The sequence below is a fragment of the Bos indicus genome, chromosome 2 (assembly GCF_029378745.1).
Source record: "Bos indicus isolate NIAB-ARS_2022 breed Sahiwal x Tharparkar chromosome 2, NIAB-ARS_B.indTharparkar_mat_pri_1.0, whole genome shotgun sequence".
NCBI lineage: Eukaryota > Metazoa > Chordata > Mammalia > Artiodactyla > Bovidae > Bos > Bos indicus.
In genome coordinates, this window is record NC_091761.1 from 36,823,422 (window position 1) to 36,845,180 (window position 21,759).

Genomic DNA, 21,759 nt, shown 5'->3' on the forward strand with positions numbered 1-21,759 from the left:
GTGGACTCCGGGAGTTGGTGATGGACAGGGAGGCCTGGTGTGCTGCGGTTCATGGGGTCACAAAGAGTCCGACACAACTGAGCGACTGAACTGAACTGAGGATCACTGTATTCATTAAATGAGATTTTTAAGTAAACAAAATCTTGGTTGGCCCCCAAACACCTTTTTTGTTATTACTAAGTTATCTGTATAACTTAATATTTTATTTACTTCTGTTCAGGACTAAATATATATATCCTGTACATTTCTACTTAGACATAAATGTATTTGTATAGATATTAGATGTATATTCCTCACCTTTTTAATCTTATTTTTTGTTTTGGATAGTATCTTTAATTTATTTGGGGAAAAAGAAAAATGATTGGTCAAATAGAAATAGAATATTCTGTTAAAAGTATCCTGCTGATCCTCTATGACCCACCTCCCAGAGTAATGGAAATAAAAGCAAAAATAAACAAATGGGCCCTAATTAAACTTAAAAGCTTTTGCACAACGAAGGAAACTATAAGCAAGGTGAAAAGACAGCCTTCAGAATGGAAGAAAATAATAGCAAATGAAGCAACTGACAAAGAATTAATATCAAAAATATACAGGCAGCTTCTGCAGCTCAATTCCAGAAAAATAAATGACCCAATCAAAAAATGGGCCAAAGAACTAAACAGACATTTCTCCAAAGAAGACATACAGGTGACTAACAAACATGAAAATATACTCAGCATCACTCAGTGTCAGAGAAATGCAAATCAAAACCACAATGAGGTACCATCTCACACCGGTCAGAATGGCTATCAAAAAGTCAACAAACAATAAATGCTGGAGAAGGTACAGAGAAAAAGCAACCCTTTTACACTGTTGGTGGGAATGCAAAGTAGTACAGCCACTGTGGAGAACCGCGTGGAGATTCCTTAAAAAAACTGGAAATAGAACTGCCATATGACCCAGCAATCCCACTGCTGGGCATACACACGAAGGAAACCAGAATTGATAGAGACACGTGTACCCCAAAGTTCATCACAGCACTGTTTACAATAGCCAGGACTTGGAAGCAACCTAGATGTCCATCAGCAGATGAATGGATAAGAAAGCTGTGGTACATATACACAATGGAATATTACTCAGCTATTAAAAACAATGCATTTGAATCAGTTCTAATGAGGTTGATGAAACTGGAGCGTATTATACAGAGCGAAAGAAGTCAGAAAGAAAAACACTGATACAGTGTATTAACACATATATATGGAATTAAGAAAGATGGTAACGATGACCCTAAATGCGAGACAGCAAAAGAGACACAGGTGTAAAGAACAGACTTTTGGACTCTGTGGGAGAAGGCAAGGGCGGGATGATTTGAGAGAATAGCATTGAAACATGTATATTATCATATGTGAAATAGATCCCCAGTCCAGGTTCGATGCATGAGACAGGGTACTCAGGGCTGGTGCACTGGGATGACCCTGAGGGATGTGATGGGGAGGGAGGTGGGAGAGGGGTTCAGGATGGGGAACACATGTACACCCATGGCTGATTCATGTGAATGTATGTCAAAAACCACCACAATATTATAAAGTAATTAGCCTCCAATTAAAATAAATAAACTAAAAGTATCCTGCTTCCTATTTTTAGTAGTTATAAAACTAAGACTATTACATCCTTGATTAATTGTAATGCTCAGAGAATGAATATTTGGATTATATTTTCCTTGGAATGCTTTCCTCTTAACAATTGTTATTGAAATTCTTGCATAATGTATATGTGCAAGTGTAAAATTGAGATATTTTTTGATGATTTGAAGATAACAGGGGGATTTTGGGTTCTGATTTGACAATTTCAGCTACTCCTAATCTCATTGGGGAAAATAAAGTACAGGCATTAAATAGGAGTCTTGATAATTTGAGCAACTACTCTTGTTTTGTAAACAGCATAATCAAATATTAAATGTGTAATAAATTTTAAAACACCAGAGATTGTTTTAAAAAGCAGGATGAAATTAATTGCTAAATGAGTGCTATAAACAAATAAAATATACTATGAGTTGGTAATTAGAAAAGATGATAGAATGACCAGAGAAGGCACCTTTAAGGAAAAGGGCCCTAAGCTTCAGACATTGAAGAAGGACTTTAAACATTAATTGTGAAAACATTTTTATTGTGATATAGTTTATACACTGTGCAGTTCACCCATGTAATGTGTCCAATCCAATAGTTTTGAGTAAATTACATTATTACTTTTTTAAGTGGTGGTAAAAAAGATACCATAAAGTTGCAGTTTTAATCCCTTTTATGTCTATAATTTGTTGTCATTAATTACATTCAAAATGTTGTGCAAACATCAGCACTGTCTATTTTTAACACTTTTTCATAGCTCTAAACAGAAACTATGTAACTGTTGAACACTAACTCTCCATCCCCCTACTCACTCCCCCCATAAAGTTCAATCTACTTTCTCTCTTGATGATTTGCCTATTATACGTACTTCATATAGGTGAAATCACATATTTTTCCTATTGTGTCACGGGTTTTTTCACTCATTATAATGTTTTCAAGGTCTGTACATGTTATAACATGTGTCAGGACTCCATTGCTCTTTAATACTCAGTCTCATTATTTATGTAAATAACTAATAGTATATATATAATACACATATCATATATATGTTGTCTGTTCATCTTTTGATTTTTAAGTCTCTTTGAATTTTTTCTTTTTTGGTATATATGTGCCTTGGAGAAGAATTGCTAGTTCATGTGGTAAATTTTATGTTTAGCTTTTTGAACAATTGGCAAACTGTTTTCCATAGCAATTGCCTTATCAAGCATTAGTTTTCTTTTATTATACTGTAGATATACACTATGTAAAAAGTTAGGCTGAATGAATATTGTCTTCAGCAAATACCATATACTTTTTTAAAAAGGAAGAAGGACAAAAAGAAAGCCATGTGTTATGCATGAGAAAATGTGTATGTTTTATATAAAGTCCTAACCCATAAAGTGAATTTAATAAAATAATTAAACCTTGCAGTTGTATGTTATCCCAACATTGTTATAATATTTTAAAAACATGGTCACCATATTTCTATTTCTCAGTCCAAAGACATCTGCTATAAGTAGATAGGTACAGCTATTCCTATGAGTAATTAGTGCAATTTAATTTATTTCTGCCCAATTTTAAGATACTTATTTTTTAGTTGCCCTTTTTTGCATTATAAAGTAAATTCACCCTTAATTATATCTAACTGGAAGGTATTCCAAATGTATGCTATTTAGAGTTTTGCCAAGAGAATGCACTTATAGCAAACACCCTCTTCCAACAACACAAGAGAAGAGTCTACACATGGACATCACCAGATGGTCAATACCGAAATCAGATCGATTACACTCTTTGCAGCCAAAGATGGAGAAGCTGTGTACAGTTAGCAAAAACAAGACCAGAGCTAACTGTGGCTCAGATCATGAACTCCTTATTGCCAAATGCAGAATTAAATTGAAGAAAGTAGGGAGAACTACTAGACCATTGAGGTATGAACTAAATCAAATCCCTTACAAATACACAATGGAAGTGACAAATAGATTCAATGGATTAGATCTGATAGAGTGCCTGATGAACTATGGATGGAGGTTTGTGACATTGTACAGGAAACAGGGATCAAAACCATCCCCAAGAAAAAGAAATGCAAAAAGGCAAAATGGTTGTCCAAGGAGGCCTTACACATAGCTGAGAAAAGACGAGAAGTGCAAGGCAAAGGAAATAGGAAAAATATACCCATTTGAATGCAGAGTTCTAAAGAATAGCAAGGAGAGATAAGAAAGCCTTCGTCAGTAATCAGTGCAAAGAAATAGAGGAAAACAATAGAATGAGAAAGACTAGAGATCTCTTCAAGAAAATTAGAGATACGAAGGGAACATTTCATGTAAAGATGGGCACAATAAAGGACAGCAATGGTATGGACCTAACAGAAGCAGAAGATATTAAGAAGAGGTGGCAAGAATACACAAAAGAACTATACAAAAAAGATCTTCATGACCCAGATAACCATGATGGTGTGATCAGTCACCTTGAGCCAGACATCCTGGAATGTGAAGTCAAATGGGCTTTAGAAAACATCACTACAAATAAAGCTAGTGGAGGTGATAGAATTCCAGTTGAGCTATGTCAAATCCTAAAAGATGATGCTGTGAAAGTGCTGCACTCAATGTGCCAGCAAATTTGGAAAACTCAGCAGTGATTACAGGACTGGATAAGTTCAGTTTTCATTTCAGTTCCAAAGAAAGGCAATGCCAAAGAATGTTCAAACTATCACACAATTGCACAATTGAGTGCAATTTGAGCAAAGTAGTGCTCAAAATTCTCCAACTCAGGCCTCAACAGTACGTAAACTGTGAAATTCCAGATGTTCAGTCTGGATTTAGAAAAGGCAGAGGAACCAGAGATCAAATTGCTAACATCTGCTGGATCATCGAAAAAGCAAGGGACTGCTTCATTGACTGTGCAAAACCCTTTGTGTTGATCACAACAAAATGTGGAAAATTCTGAAAGAGATGGAAATACCAGACCACCTGACCTGCCTCTTGAGATGCAGGTCAAGAAGCAACAGTTAGAACTGGACCTGGAACAACAGACTGGTTCCAAATTGGGAAAGGAGTACGTCAAGGCTGTATATTGTCACCCTGCTTATTTAACTTATATGCAGAGTACATCATGCGAAATGATGGGCTGGATGAAGCACAAGCTGGAATCAAGATTGCCAGGAGAAATATCAGTAACCTCAGATATGCACATGACACCACCCTTATGGCAGAAAGTGAAGAAGAAATAGTCTCTTGATGAAAGTGAAAGAGGAAAGGGAAAAAGTTGGCTTAAAATTCAACATTGAGAAAACTAAGATCATGGCATCCAGTCCTATCACTTCATGGCAAGTAGATGGGGAAACAGTGGAAACAGTGAGAGACTTAATTTTGGGGGGCTCCAAAATCACTGCAGATGGTGACTGCAGCCAGGAAGTTTAAAGATGCTTGCTCCTTGGAAGAAAAGCTATGACCAACCTAGATAGCATATTAAAAAGCAGAGACATTACTTTGCCGACAAAGGTCCAAAGTTATGTATGGATATGAGAGTTGAACTATAAAGAAAGCTGAGTGCTGAAAAATTGATGCTTTTGAGCTGTAGCATTGGAGAAGACTCTTGAGAGTCCCCTGGTCTGCAAGGAAATCAAACCAGTCAATCCTAAAGGAAATCAGTCCTGAATATTTATTGGAAGGAATGATGCTGAAGCTGAAACTCCAGTACTTTGGCCACCTGATGCAAAGAACTGACTTGGTAGAAAATACCCTGATGCTGGAAAGATTGAAGGCAAGAGAAGAAGGGGACTGCAGAGGATGAGATGGTTGGATGACATCACCGACTCGATGATCATGAGTTTGAGTAAGCTCCGGGAGTTGGTGATGGGCAGGGATGCCTGGTGTCATGCAGTTCATGGAACTGCAAAGAGTTGGACACAGCAGAGTGACTGAACTGACTGACTGACTGATGGTATTTAGTCCTTTTTATTTGTTTACTTCGTATAGGCTATCGTTTCATATTTTATAAGTCTTAGACAAAAGACTAGAGTTATTTCAGTTGACATTTAAAAAAAATGACTCTTAAAAGTATAGTTTCTGAAATTCAGTTAGAGTTACTAAGGTAACATTTACGTATCTTTTCATAGTTCAATGAGAGACCACTAAGCCAAAAGATTATGGCACAGACTTGATGAGATCATATGACCCAGGAAATGGGAAGCAATGCTGAGATAGGGAAGCTTTTTGACCTAATTACAGATTTCCCTAGGAATGATATGTAACAACCACAAGGGGACATACAATAGTGAACTACAGTTGTGGACTCAATATGGAAATAGTAATAGCAGATACAATTGGTCATCCTGATAAGAATATTGTTTAGGATATAAGAAAGTTAGTTTTTCATCAGAGGGTGTACATGTAAATATTTGATGCATAGGGAGTTTGAAACAATTTTAAGAATATTGACACAAGATAGATCATGGAATAATTTTATTTCCTTTGTTCAAACCTCTGAGGCAAATTCCTTAATATTGATTTGAGCTTAGTGAGTCTTTACACACCTAAGTAGGAAGCAAGAACAAGGTTGTAGAATGTCTAAATTATCAACAAAAGCTACACTTAGGGAGGAACCTTTAGGAAATAATTTTACACTTAGTTAAAACTCAAAATACAATAATAGTCTGTTGGTACAGAATTGTAGTAGACTTAAAACTTTGAATACTATACTGAAAATTCATTAGATAAACTATTTTAAATTTTTCTTAATGTGACATTATTGAGCTACTAAGAAAGTAAAGAATTTAAAGGGATCTAAAACTATGTGAAATAGAAAATTTATGGAGGGGTATTAGAAGATATAACCATCAAATCAGAGAAATGAGGACAAATGCAAAGTTGATTGTTAGTGACAGCACTTAGAGTAGAATCAGGTGGGTTCAAAATCCGGATCATGACTAACAATTACACGTCTGTCCCTCTTATGGGTCCTTAATAATTGTTGTTGACTTTGGAGTGATAGATTAAAGGAAATGTAGCCCTTATTGGTCATTTTTCTTCTTTAGAAACTGAAATAAACAGTTTAGGTACTTATTAACAAAAGAAGTTGCTGCTGCTGCTGCTGCTGCTAAGTCGCTTCAGTCATGTCCAATTCTGTGCGACCCCATGGACGGCAGCCCACCAGGCTCCACTGTCCCTGGGATTCTCCATGCAAGAACACCGGAGTGGGTTGCCATTTCCGTCTCCAATGCATGAAAGTGAAAAGTGAAAGTGAAGTCACTCAGTTGTGTCCGACTCTTAGCGACCCCATGGACTGTAGCCCACCAGGCTCCCCCAGCCATGGGATTTTCCAGGCAAGAGTACTGGAGTGGGGTGCCATTGCCTTCTCTGATTAACAAAAGTTATTCTACATAAAAAATTTATAAGTAGTAAGGAGAGACTTTTTAAATCTTCAGTTTCTCATTATTTTAAACTGATTGGCAATTAGTGATAGATATTAATGCAGAATTCCTCATTTGTAAAACTGAAATAATAATGCCGGATCTCCCTACTTCAAGATTTGTCCTTAAGGTAAAAATTAGAATATATGTGCATACTTTTTTGGGTCAGTTATCAAGTTCTATATACGTTTCAATGATTATTATACATTTTCATTCAAAGCGTTTTGTTAAAGTCTTACATTCCAGGTTTTAAGGTTGTAAAGATGATAAGCCGTAGGCCCTGCTTCTCAACGATCTCACAGTGTGGTAAGAAGTGGTATATCAAAACAGAAAATTGCTGTATAGTACAGTGCTTTAATTAGGGACTATATGAGAGCAACTAGAAAGAAGTACCTAAGACTTGCTCACTGAATTAGAATGGTTCCCCATAGTTGGTAACATATGAGATGAGACCTAGAATATGTATAGGAGTTTAACAGGGAATAAAGGAAGAACATTTGAGGGAAGTGAACACCAAGTACCAAATACCATGTGCCACGGATGCTTGGGAAACCATAGAGTACTGGGGAAATGGTGAGAAGTTTAGTTATTAATACTTAGTGTATGAGAAGAGAGTAAGATCAAAAATAAAGTCCCAGGCCTCATTAAGAAGAGCTTTTTTATGTCAGAGGACCTGGGATTTTATCATATATTTCATATGGAGATAATGAAAGATTTTTAAGTGGGAATGTGGCAGGATCAGATTTTTATATTAAAAGATTACCATTAAAATAAATAGGATTGAAGAAGCAGAGGAACCTCTTAGAAGGCTCTTGCAGTATTTTCAATAAGAACTGATTTAGTATTATACTAAGATGATGGTGGGAATAAAGAGAAAATATTTAGGAATTAATAAGCAGAAAATAATAAATATAATTTGTGGTTTAGAATCTCAGGCTTAGTTATCTCTATAAAATCCCTCTACTATAAAAATCTGGGAATTCCCTGGTGGCTCAGATGGTAAAGCATCTGCCTACAATGCGGAAGACCCCGGTTCAATCCCTGGGTTGGGAAGATCCCCTGAAGAAGGAAATGGCAACCCACTCCAGTACTCTTGCCTGGAAAATCCCATGGACGTAGGAGCCTTGTCAGCTACAGTCCATGGGGCCGCAAAGAGTCAGACACGACTGAGCGACTTCACTTTCATTCTGTACTTTCTTTCTTTTCATTATAAAAATCTAGCTAGTCACGTGACTACTGGAATTAAGTTGTGGAGCAAGTCTGGTAACTTATGAATTTATATGTTGGATAAACCTGTTGGTTCCTAAACTGAATGAATGTAACTTTAGGAATTTTAGTTAAAAAAAATTCCTTCTGTATCTATATCTATACATCTATAGAGAGGGGGAGAGAGAGGGGACAGTGAGGAGAAGAAGTGAGATAGAGGGGAGAGAGGGAGAGATGCAAAGTTAACTAAATGGTTGCGTACCTGAATTTGATTGTGAAACGTGAAAGGTCATACTAGGGACATTTCTATATTTAGTCTTGAATACAGAGGCTACAATGAGAACACTGATTTTAAAGATTTTGATAAAGAATATATTAAGTCATAAGAGCATTTTATGAACATGATATCCAAATGCTTTTTTAATATATCATCTTTATGGATGTATAGTTTGTATATCATACAATTCACCCATTTAAAATATGTAATTCTGTTTTAAGTATATTCACAGCATTGTCCACCATTATCAGAGTCAGCTAAAACATTTTCATCATCCCCCAAAAGAAACCCAGTACCTATTAACAGTCACCTCCCATTGTTCCTCAGCATTCCCAACCCAAGGCAACTGTGAATCTACTTTCTGTCTTAATGGATTTACCTTTCCAGGACATTTCATATAAGTGGAATCACACAATATGTGGTCCTTTATAACTGGTTTCTTTCACTTAGTATAACATCTTCAAGCTTCTCCCATGTTGTAGCACATATCAATACTTCATTCTCCAGTCCCATCACTTCATGGCAAATAGATGGGGAAACAATGCAAACAGTGATAGACTTTATCTTCTTAAATACCAAAATCACTGCAGATGGTGACTGCACCCATGAAATTAAAAGACACTGGCTCCTTGGAAGAAAAGCTATGACCAACCTAGACAGCATATTAAAAAGCAGAGACATTACTTTGCCAACAAAGGTCTGTCTAGTCAAAGCTATGGTTTTTCCAGTAGTCATATATGAATGTGAGCGTTGAACCATAAAGAAGGCTGAGCACTGATGCTTTTGAGCTGCGGTGTTGGAGAAGACTCTTGAGAGTCCCTTGGACTGCAAGGAGATCCAACCAGTGCATCCTAAAGGAAATCAGTCCTGAATATTCATTGGAAGGCCTGATGCTGAAGCTGAAACTCTAATACTTTGGCCACCTGATGCGAAGAACTGACTCCTTAGAAAGACCCTGATGCTGGGAAAGATTGAGAGCAGGAGAAGAAGGGGACTGCAGAGGATGAGGTGGTTGGATGGCAGCATCAACTCAATGGACATGAATTTGAGCAACCTCCAGGTGTTGGTGATGGACAGGGGAGCCTGGTGTGCTGCAGTCCATGGGGTTGCAAAGAGTCGGACATGACTGAGCAACTGAACTGAATATTTCATTGCATACATATACCATATTTTATTTACCAGTTTATAGTCATTTGGATTATTTCCACATTTTGTACAAGGTTTTGTGTGGACATAATATTTTAATTTCTCTGGTGTGTATAATTAGGAAAAAAATTGCTGGGTCATCTGGTAACTCCCAAACATTCTAAACTTTTGAACATTTGAAGTGGAATATTCAGATGAGCATTTAACGTGCAGACAGTTTTGTAGTTTAAATAGGTATATATGGTTCTATCGTTGTACTACATTTATTTTAGTAATCAGTGAGTTATTGGTGTGTGTGTGTGTGTGTGTGTGTGTGTGCGTGTGTGTATGTGTGTGTGTTAGTCACTCAGTCATGTCCAACTCTTTTCAACCCAATGGATGGTAGCCCACCAAGCTACCCTGTCCATGGAATTCTTCAAGTAAGAATACTGTAGTGGGTTGCATTGCCCTTTCCAGGGGATCTTTCTGACCCAGGAATTGAACCTGTATCTCCTCTGTCTCCTGCATTGTAGTCAGATTCTTTACCCACTGAGCCATGGGGGAAGCCCAAGCTATTTATAAAGGAGATACTTAAAAATTTTTTTATGACTTTAATGTTTATTTTTAGAATGATCTTATTAATTGAGTTGGTAATTTGTTTTACTTTGTAGAAATACTCAAGAAATTGGCTTATACTTGTATTTATTTTATCATTATGTTTAACAGCTAAATGACATTTTCATATTTTTTTTACAGGTCATGTTTGGGATATATATTTGGTGTTGTTTAGTTGCTAAGTTGTGTCTGATTCTTTTGTGACCTCATGGACTGTAACCTGCCATGCCCCTCTGTCTATAGGACTTCCCAGGCAGGAATACTGCAGTAAGTTGCCATTTCCTTCTCCAGAGGATCATCCCAACCCAAGGATCCACCCTGCATCTCCTGATTGGCAGGTGGATTCTTTACCACTGAGCCACCTGGGAAACCCAGGATGGGCTCAGAGCCTTGTATTATGAATAAATAGTTAAATTCTCTCTGAGCAATATTATGAAGGATCTTGAATCTTCCAAATGAAAAATTAGGAGTATTATTATGTTAATATATTGGCCTGTCAGTATATTAAGAAATAGACAAATTGTATGCAGTTCAGAATAATAAAAAATTAAGAGGAAAATAGAAAGATTATATTTGGAAAGTTGTTAGTGCCTAATCTGACTAAGTTTTGTAGCTAAGAGAATGGTGTAGGGAATTATTGTAATGATTTGTGAACTTTTACAGATCATCAAAGTCATAAAGGAGAAAACTTAATCTTTAAATTACCTAATAAAAAGAGTTATAGTCTAAAGAAAATTTTTTAAATAATTAAAATTTTAAAATTATGCATTATCTTCTCAGGAAAAAGCAGTTTACTATTTTGCTTATCTAAAAACAAACCTGAAAATGTCACTGTTACCTAAAAAAACTTGATAGTATTATTTAAAACTACAGTAATGAGAACATTCTTTTGAGAGGCAGATTGACAGGGGATACTCTAGTATACTTCTTTGCCATCTATTCAGGTTTACCTGTGAAAGAAATCTGCTTGAAAATGAAAATGCTCTTGACATTTTAAACTTATTTTTATTCACATTGAATTTATGAAAGAGTATTGACTTTTAATGAGCTGTTCTCCCACTCTTATATATTTAGTTTGAAGAAAATAAAGATATTTGCCTCTGAATTTTAGCTAAACACTTAAGAACAAAATACCAAGCAGGAAGTGTGCTAAGCATTCTCTTTACAATAGCTCTTTGAAGTAAGTGTAATTAATCCATTTTACTGATTCAGAAACTAAGACTCAACAGATGTACTGGCTATGTGTTGATTAAATAGTGAATTCATAAAGCAAATAGAGAGTAGTAAAAAGTCTGTGTAATTAACAGCTTCCTGGGTAAAAGCTAAAGCGCTCTGTACTTCAAAGATGGGAAGTTGTAGCCTAGGATTAGTCAGATATAGCTTTATACAGCTTTATAGATAAAGTGATTCTTGGGCCTGTATTTGAAGGAATGTAGTATTTAGATTGTTGGAAGAGAAAACAGTATGTAAATAACATAAGATGAGCAAAGAAGACAACACAACATTTGTTACAAAGTTTTCTGCCCATCTCAGTTGCAAGTAACAGTAACCCACACAAACGCAATTAAAAGGATACCTATTTGGAAGGCTACAGACAAATCTCAGGGAATACAGCACAATCAAAAAGACAGTCTAAGGAATAAGACCTGAGATTGGCCACACTCTTATCTACCCTCTCTCAGGACCACTCGGCAATCTGTACATCTATTCTTTCAACATTGTTTCCAACCCATGTTTCTTTAGCTTGTATATCTTTAGGGGCACAGCCTTTATGACCTACCACTCAACAATAACCTCCCTTCCTTCTATTAGTTAAGACATATGTCAGGGAGAGTCTGATTAGATCATAGCATCTTTCAGAGGCATCTAACACATAGATTTCCAGTCAGCCATTATCTCCTTGGTTCATATCTGGTTCAGACAGCCTTGACCACAGGAGTGGGGTCATAGACTGTTGAGCATCAGGATGACCGCAATAGCAAGAAATCCTGTCTGGTAATTAGATGGTCTGTGTAGAGCAAGCATGAGGGAAACACAGGGAAATCTGAATGGGGCATGGACCTCCTACTTCCTGGGTGGGGATGAGGAGTGGAAAACTGTCATCATATAAAAATTACTTGAAGGCAAAGATGTTTTTCTTCCTGATTATTTAGTCTATCAGTGATGTTATCTCTCTCCAAAATCTTAAGCTTCCCCACTCTCTCCCTGCCCACCACTCTCATAACCCTAGCTCTTCTTTCCCACTACTTCTTCATTAATCTGATCATAAAGATGGGGAGGAATTGGACAAAAGTCTTCCACTATCTTGAGGTTAAGAGAAGACAGCAATGCATGTCCTATTGTCTAACACAGGTTGAAGACATAGACATTTTATATGGTAAGTGAGAATGTAGATTTAAAATTTTTTCTTCCATATTTTTAAAGTATTTTCTGAAGTTAGTAAAGGTAGCACTTATATTCTTATTTACTAGAGTAAAATTTGCAGTCATTTAGATTTGGATTAAATTATGGTGAGAATAGTGTGAAATGAAAATCTTAAAATGAAAATTATTAGATGGTGAACTCTTACAAGGGAAAGATTATGACTTACTCACTTTTATATTCTAGCAACTACACCATTCGGAGAAGGCAATGGCAACCCACTCCAGTTCTCTTGCCTGGCAAATCCCATGGACGGAGGAGCCTGGTAGGCAGCAGTCCAGGGGTCGCTAGGAGTCGGACACGACTGAGTGACTTCGCTTTCACTTTTTACTTTCATGCATTAGAGAAGGAAATGGCAACCCACTCCAGTGTTCTTGCCTGGAGAATCCCAGGGATGGGGTAGCCTGGTGGGCTGCTGTCTATGGGGTTGCACAGAGTCGGACACGACTGAAGCGACTTAGCAGCAGCAGCAGCAACTACACCATTATACAACTTTGAAGTAGATGATCAATAGTAGTTGTTAAATGAATTAGCAGTAGACGAGTTATAAGAGGCAGCGAATGATGAATCCTTCATGTAAAATAATTTTTCCTTGAAATTTTATTAGGATTCTCGAATTTCTCATTGTCTTTAACATCAATAGTATTAATTTTTATTTTTTTATTTTTTTAATAGTATTAATTTTTAATGTATTTCTTCTTTGATTAAAATTTATATGTAGTTTTGAATACTCATCTCTTTCCCCTACTTTACTGCAATATGAGATACTACCACGTGGTCTCTGTAGATATTAAAATTTACAAGTATAGATGAAACATAAATATAATCCCTGGAGAATAATTAAACATATATAAATATATGGGCTTCCCTGATGGCTCAGCGGGTAAATAATCCTCCTGCAATGCAGGAGACATAGGAGATGTGGGTTCTATCCCTGGATTGGGATGATCCACTGGAGAAGGAAAAGGCAACCCTCTCCTGTATTCTTGCCTGGGAAATCCCATGAACAGAGGAGCCTTGTAGGCTACAGTTCATGGGGTCACAAGGAGTCGGATATGACTGAGCACATGATACATCCTGTATATAATAAAACAATTATAAATCTGTACTTAGAATTGGACTCTAGGCTGGCAGTTTATTTACAGGAGCATTTTACTTTTTCATACTAAATGTTTTTATATTTCCTTGAAGATGAGAAAATGTGTAGCTTTTAATATAGCTTTACCTAATCGTTAACAAAAGAAAGAATACATGTGGTATCTTTCCACTGCATATCTAACTTATTTTCCTTTATGACTGTTTGCTCATCTACATATGTGGCCCTCAACAGACCACTTCATTTCCTGAGTTTATACCATCTTTCAATACTTGGTATCACTGTGACAGTCACATAGCTCAATTTCTTGTAAGTAAGAATCTGTTTAACTTAGCTTTGATTAGATTTCTGCCTTTGGTTCAACCTATTAGACTGTGAAACCTTGAGATAGACTACTTAACCTAATTAACTGCTTTGTTACATACCAAACACCTAGCGTCCTTCGTGGTTTAATACGTACTGTCTGTAAAGGTTGAACATAGGATGTTTTCATAAATGGTTAAACTTTATATAATTGATGTCATGTCACATAGCATCTGGGTAAAAGAACTTTGATCTATTTTTAATTAGCTGAGTATGCAGAGTAGAAGACTGGTATTTAGGTGACATCCCAAGGGCCTGGTAATACAATGACCCATATTTCTTTGTCATCGACTGGTAAAGTAAGAATATACATTCCTAGGTCCTAAAGGAATTCTAAGAATTTTGTATAACTACTCTCACTTTAATGGGCTGTTTACCAAAAGCAGGGATTCTGCTAGTGTAGAAGTACACATACAAGCATGTGCTGTAGTGTATATATAGTGATAATCATCCCCATATAGCAGCTAGTATGACTAGGGATTATAAAATCCTTCTGTGCTTGCCTATAAAAGCCCTACTTTACTGGGAAGCCAAATAGATCAATGTTTTTCAAGCTTCTTTGACAATGACCCAGAGTATTTCATTTTTATAACCTTGTGTGTGGATTTCATGACCCTCTAGATGGGTTATTACCCACAGTTTTGAAAATAGGAGCTGGGACTAAAGAATTCAGTAAATAGAAATGACTGAATTTTAGGATTGGCAGCCAGTGTTTCCTATGTATTATTTATCTTTTCTTCTCCCACTGGGGTAGTGGGTTCTTCTGAAATTCTGATATAAGGTCTGTTATAAAGAGTAGTGATTCACCAAGTCTTTAGCATCTTTTCCAACTCTTGAAAGACCCTACCTGTACAGAGCATCATCATTATCAGTGGAGGGGCAAAGGCAAACCCACGCAAAGAAACCCTGTATCTACTCCTATTCTTTGAAGCCACTTTTTTTTTTTTTTCCTGCTAAATACTGTCTGTCCAACTAAACACATTGAGAACTTTTAGCAGGTATATGTGTATGTCCTCTTCTGCTAATAATAACTGAATCTACAAATGTTGCAGACAGTACAATACTCTTGTGAATTGTGTTAGGGATATTTTAATGGAGACATTTAAGAAGTAATAATAAGATGTAACAAGAGAGTTATTTGAGTTTACCTTCTAAGTGAATAGTTCAAGCTTTCAAGTGAATAGTTTATGAATAGCTCAGCTCCATTTTTAAGTAATCTCAGTGATTTTAATGATATTTCCAGTATTTTGGTAATATGCTCTCTAAAGAAACCATGATAGCATAATAATAGTTTTAATTTCTTCATGGAGGTAACTGCTGACCCAGATAACTCCTTGCCTACCAACCTTCCTATAGAAAACTGTAATTAGGTAACATCTGCCCTAAAGCTGCCAACTCATGCTTTAAAAGTTTTAACATCTGTAGTTAAATATGAAGTAGGCTACTCAATATGAAGTAGGCTACCTTACTAACCTAGATTTCAGTGTCTGAGGGAAGAGTATCATTTAGACAAGTGCTGTACAACAGGAGTTTCTATAATGAAAATGTGCTGTCTGCTGACCACTTGAAATAACTAGTGTGACTTAAATTTTATTTAGTTTTAATTAATATAATATTAGTTATCTGCGTGTGGTTGGCTGAATGAGTGAGTGAGTGAAAATTTCTCAGTTGTGTCCAACTCTTTGTGACCCAATGGACTGTAGCCCACCAGGATATTCTGTCCATGGAATTCTTCAGGCAAGAATACAGGAGTGAGTTGCTATTTCTTTCTCTAGGGGACCTTCCCGACCCAGGGATCAAACCTGGGTCTCCTGCATTGTAGGCAGATTCTTTACCATCTGAGCCACCAGGGAAGCCCTCAGTTTATGTGTGTGTGTGTATACACTGTATTGTAATCAGATTCAAGACCTTATAGACAATTGTATGCCATTATTAGATACACAATTTTAAGAGCCATCCCAGTCACAAAGGCACTAAAATTTTTATATGTCTGCTGCTGCTGCTGCTGCTAAGTCGCTTCAGTCATGTCCGACTCTGTGCGACCCCATAGACGGAAGCCCACCAGGCTCCCCTGTCCCTGGGATTTTCCAGGCGGATGTACCTAATTATTTTGCTTTTAAGACTCAGAAGTATCTGGCCATTACCAGTGCTCAAATTAATAAATTTCAATTTAAATATATTTGAATCTTCATTTGTCAACCAGTTATTCTGAGTAAGGAAGGGATAAATTGTTTTCTGTACATTTTTAGTCATTTTTTAAAACAATTTATAAAGCCTGCAAGGAACATGCACTTTTGCCTTGAATAGGATACAATAGAAACTTGAAGCCAGACTTCTCAAATAGGCTTTTCCTTAACTACACAAGCTAGAAGAGCTTGTAGCTCTGGTCTATATAGCTAGTGACTTCCACACTATTGTAGGACTCCCTATTTTCTACATTTTGCCTTAGACATTTAAAACCCAGAAAAGGGGGAGACATTTTAAAAAGAATTTTCCATTTCCCTTGAAACAAACTTAACCTGTGAAAATTTATCTTACACCTATCAGTTCAGTTCAGTCGCTCAGTTGTGTCCGACTCTTTGCGACCCCATGAATCGCGGCACACCAGGCCTCCCTGTCCGTCACCAACTCCCGGAGTTTACCCAGACTCACATCCATCGAGTTGGTGATGCCATCCGGCCATCTCATCCTCTGTCGTCCCCTTCTCCTCCTGCCCCCAATCCCTCCCAGCATCAGAGTCTTTTCCAATGAGTCAACTCTTCGCATGAGGTGGCCAAAGTACTAGAGTTTCAGCTTTAGCATCATTCCTTCCAAAGAAATCCCAGGGCTGATCTCCTTCAGAATGGACTGGTTGCATCTCCTTGCAGTCCAAGGGACTCTAAAGAGTAAAAATCCCTTAAATTCAGTTAGAATTAATCCACAATTTAGAATGGTTTCTAGTGATTCTAAGTACCTATGTTCTTCTAAAGTTTTCATTTCTGTGAAGGAGCACCAGATAATTCAAGTATGATTATTGTGATTGACTAATGGCTACTATATTGGACTGTGGTAATATAGTAGCCACTGCTGCTGCTGCTAAGCCGCTTCAGTCGTGTCTGACTCTGTGCGACCCCATAGACAGCAGCCCACCAGGCTTCTCTGTCCCTGGGATTCTCCAGGCAAGAATACTCGAGTGGGTTGCCATTTCCTTCTCTGATGCATGAAAGTGAAAAGTGAAAGTGAAGTTTCTCAGTCGTGTCTGACTCTTAGCGACCCCATGGACTGCAGCCTACCAGGCTCCTCCGTCCTTGGGATTTTCCAGGCAAGAGTACATTAGCACAATGGAGTACTACTCAGCCATTAAAAAGAATACATTTGAATCAGTTCTGGTGAGGTGGATGAAACTGGAGCCTATTATACAGAGTGAAGTAAGCCAGAAGGAAAAACACCAATACAGTATACTAATACATATATATGGGATTTAGAAAGATGGTAACAATAACCCTGTGTACGAGACAGCAAAAGAGACAGTGATGTATAGAACAGTCTTATGGACTCTGTGGGAGAGGGAGAGGGTGGGAAGATTTGAGAGAATGGCATTGAAACATGTAAAGTATCATGTATGAAATGAGGTGCCAGTCCAGGTTCGATGCACGATACTGGATGCTTGGGGCTAGTGCACTGGGACGACCCAGAGGGATGGTTTGGGGAGGGAGGAGGGTTCGGGATGGGGAACACATGTATACCTGTGGTGCATTCATTTTGATATTTGGCAAAACTAATACAATTATGTAAAGTTTAAAAATTAAATAAAATTTAAAAAAATAAAATAAAAAATAAAAACCTAAAAAAAAAAAAAGTACATTAGCTAACAGCTACTATATTGGACTGTGCAGATTTAGACATTGCTTTGAGACATTGCTCTTTGGTTTATCAGAATTGCTTGTCTAGTTAAATGATGTCCATAAAAATTGGAATGAAATGTAAAGACTTGATTTTTTAAATCGAGTTAAAGATATAACCACATACAGAAGAACTATTTAAGGTGATTTTAGATATTATAATTTGACTGTATATCCCTAGTGGACCAAAATTACTGTGGTTTCAGTGGCCATATTCTTATATTAGTTTTGATATTGTTATTCTGAGGCTATTGCTTATATGTCATAAATTAAATGAGTTGCATGCTCAAAGTGTGTTGCATGCTCACAGTGTCAAGGACTGAGATTTTGGATACAAGAACCAAAGATTTTACATGAAAAGCATGAGATGCCGATGTAGAAATTGTTAAGGTACAATAAAATCTTATAGTCCTAAGTTTAAATTGAAAGTATTAACAAAGTATTCTTTGTTGTAAAAGAATAAAATACAATTAAAACATTTTTCTATCTTCCAGGCCTGTAACTTAACTTCATATACTCACAAGAACTGAAATCTTTGTTGAGGCTTACACTCTTCCATTTTCACTCCCCGTAGTTATGTACATATTCTTGATCTCTTATAATGTCTGATCCCTTATTTTTTTTTAATCTTTTGACCCTCTTTACCCATTTCTTTCACCCCTCCACACCCATTACCTCTGGAAACCACCAGTCTATGTCTGTATCTATGAACTTGGTTTTGTTTTGTTTTTGAGATTTCACATGTAAGAGAGACAATATAGTATTTGTCTTTCTTTGACTAATTTCACTTAGCCTAATGCCCTCAAGGTTTATACATGGTGTTACAAATGTCCAGATTTCATTTTCCTTATGGCCAAATAGCATTCCATTATATATTTATATATTACAATATTTCTTTATACATTCATCTTTCAATGGACACTTTCCCATATCTTGGTTATTTTAAATAGTACCACAATAAACATGGGAGTTCATATGTCTTTTCAAGTTAGTGTTTCCATTTTCTTAGGATAAGCACCCAGAAATAGGATTGCTAGATCATACGGTACTTTTATTCTTAAGTTTTTGAGGAGCTTCCATAGTGTTTTCCATAGTGATTGCTCCAATTTACGTTACAACCAGCAGTCCATATCCTTGTCAACACTTATTATTTCTTGCCTTTTTGATAATAGCCATTTAAACAGATATAATTTAGTATCTCATTGTAGTTTTAATTTGCATTTCCCTGATGATTAATGATGTTGAGCATCTTTTCATCTAACTGTTGGCCATCTGTGTCTTTGGAAAAATGTTTGTTTAGATCTTATGCCCACTTTTTAATTGGACTTTTTTTTATTGAATTCTGAGTTCTTTATATAATGTGAATTTTAGCTCCTCATCAGATATATGATTTGCAAATATTTTCTCCCATTTAGTATATTGCTATTTTATTTTGTTGAAGGTTTCCATTGTTGTACAGGAGGGCAGTTAGTTTGAGGTAATCCGGCCTGTTTTGGCTTTTGTTCCTTTTGCTTTTGGTATCAGATTTAAAATTCATCAAGGCTAGTGTCAAGGAGGTTACTGCCTCTGTTTTCTTCTAGAGATTTATGGTTTCAGATTTTACATTCAAGTCTTTAATCCATTTTGGGTAAATTTTTGTGCATGGTATAATGTGATAGTCCACTGCATATGGCTGTCTAGTTTTCCCAACACCATACTTTGAAGAGTGTCTTTTCCCCATTTTATATTCTTGGCTCCATTGTCATAAATTCATCGACCGCAGGGTCTATGGTTTTATTACTAGGTCAGTTCTGTTCCATTGGTCAGTGTGTCTATTTTTTTTTTTTTTGCCAATACCATGTTGTTTTAATTACTATAGCTTTGTAATAAAGTTTGAAATCAAGTAGCATGATGCCTCCAGTTTTTTTATTCTTTCTCAAGACTGCTCGTGGCTATTCAGAGTCTTTTGTGTTACATTTTACAGTTGTTTCTTCTATTTCTGTGAAAAATACTGTAGAAATTTTGGTAGAGGTTATATTTAATCTGTAGCTTGCTTTGGTTAGTATGGACATTTTAACAATATTAATTCTTCCAATCCATGAGCACAGAATATTTTCTCATTTTTTTGTGTGTGTTTTTTAATTTCTTTCTGTAATGTCTTATAGTTTTAGTGTACTCATTTCCTTAGTTAAATGTATTCATAGGTATTTTATGCTTTTTGATACACTTGTATATGGAATGCTTCCTTAAATTTCTTTTTTCGATAGTTTGTTATCAGTTTATAGAAACACAATAGATTTTTGTATATTAATCATATCCTGCAACTTCACTGAATTGATTTATTAGTTCTAACAGTTTTTTAAAAAATATTTATCTATTGATTGATTTTTGACTCTCCTGGGTCTTCATTGCTGTGCAAGGGCTTTCTCTAGTTCAGGTGTGAGGGTTTCTTATTGTGGTGGCTTTTCTTGTTGTTGAGCACGGGCTCTTGGCACTCTAGCTTCAGTTGTTGAGGCTTGTGGGGTCCAGAACACGGTCTCAATTGCCACTTGGCGTATGGGATCTTCCTGGACCAGGGATGGAACTGGTGTCTCTTGCATTGCATGGCAGATTCTTAACCACTGGACCACCAGGGAATCCCTTGTTTGTTTTTAATGGAATCTTTAGGTTTTTCTCATGTAGTATTGCATCATCTGCAAATACTAACAGTTTTATATCTTCTTTTCCAATTTGGATTCCTTTTACTTTTTTCCTTATCTCATTGCTGTGGCAAGGACTGACAATACACTGTGGTAAATAAAAGTGGTTAGACTGGGCATCTTTATGTTCTTGAACATAGAAAACGCTTTCAGCTTTTCACCATTGAGTATGATATTAGCTGTGGGCTTGTTAATATGGTCTTTGTTATGTTCTTTCTATACCCATTTTGATGAATTTTTTATCGTAAATGGATGCTGAATTTTGTCAAATGCTTTTTCTGCATTAATTGATATGATCATATGACTTTTATCTTTCATTCTGTTACTGTGCTGTATCACATAGACTGATTTTCTGATATTCAGCCAGCCTTGCATTCCTGGAATAAATGCCATTTGCTCATGGTGTATGATTCTTCTTTTAAATTCATTTTGCTGATATTTTGTTCAGGATTTTCGTATATGTGTTCATTAGAGTTACTGGTTTATAATTTGTTTTTCTTGTGGTGATCCTTGTCTGCTTTTGGTTTCAAGGTAATGCTGGCCTTGGAAAATGAATTTACAAGAGTTCCTTCTTCTATGGTTTGGAAGAGTTGGAGAAGGTTTGATGTTAATTCTTCTTTGAATGTTTTGTAGAATTCACCAGTAAAGCTGTCTGGTACTGGACTTCTGCTTTTTGGATGGGTTTTGATTGATGACTCATTCAGTCTCCTTGCTAGTAATTAGTCTGTACAGATTTTCTGTTTTATCATAATCCAATCTGGGAAGGTTGCATGTTTATAGGAACTTATTCATTTCTTCTAGACTGTTGTTCAATTTGTTGTTTCATTCTTGTAGTAATCTTTTAGTCCCTTGTATTTCTATGGTATTAGTTGTAGTGTCTCTTTCATTTCTATCGTATTTGTTTGAATCTTCTCCTTTTTTTTTTTTCTTCGTTAGTCTAGCTAAAGATTTGTTTATCTTTTTTTTGGGCCACATGCACAGCTTGTGAGGTCTTAGTTCTTTGACCAGGGATTCAACCCTGGCACCCTGCAGTGGAAATACAGAGTCCTAAGCACTGGTGGCATGCTGCAATTCATGGGGTCACAAAGAGTCAGACACGACTGAGTG

General features: G+C 36.5%; 1 protein-coding gene across 3 annotated transcripts in view; it reads left to right on the top strand.

Annotated features, from left to right (window-relative positions):
* Nucleotides 1-21,759, top strand: part of BAZ2B (bromodomain adjacent to zinc finger domain 2B) — a 206,487-nt gene that overhangs the window by 12,184 nt on the left and 172,544 nt on the right. Inside the window, exon 1 of one of the 3 annotated variants that reach the window (XM_070799145.1) lies at nt 1,494-10,480. The exons of the other annotated variants lie outside the window; for them this stretch is intronic. The gene's annotated coding sequence lies outside the window, so the exon portion shown is untranslated. Of the gene's footprint in view, nt 1-1,493; nt 10,481-21,759 lie in introns of those variants that run through there. 3 annotated transcript variants of the gene reach the window in all.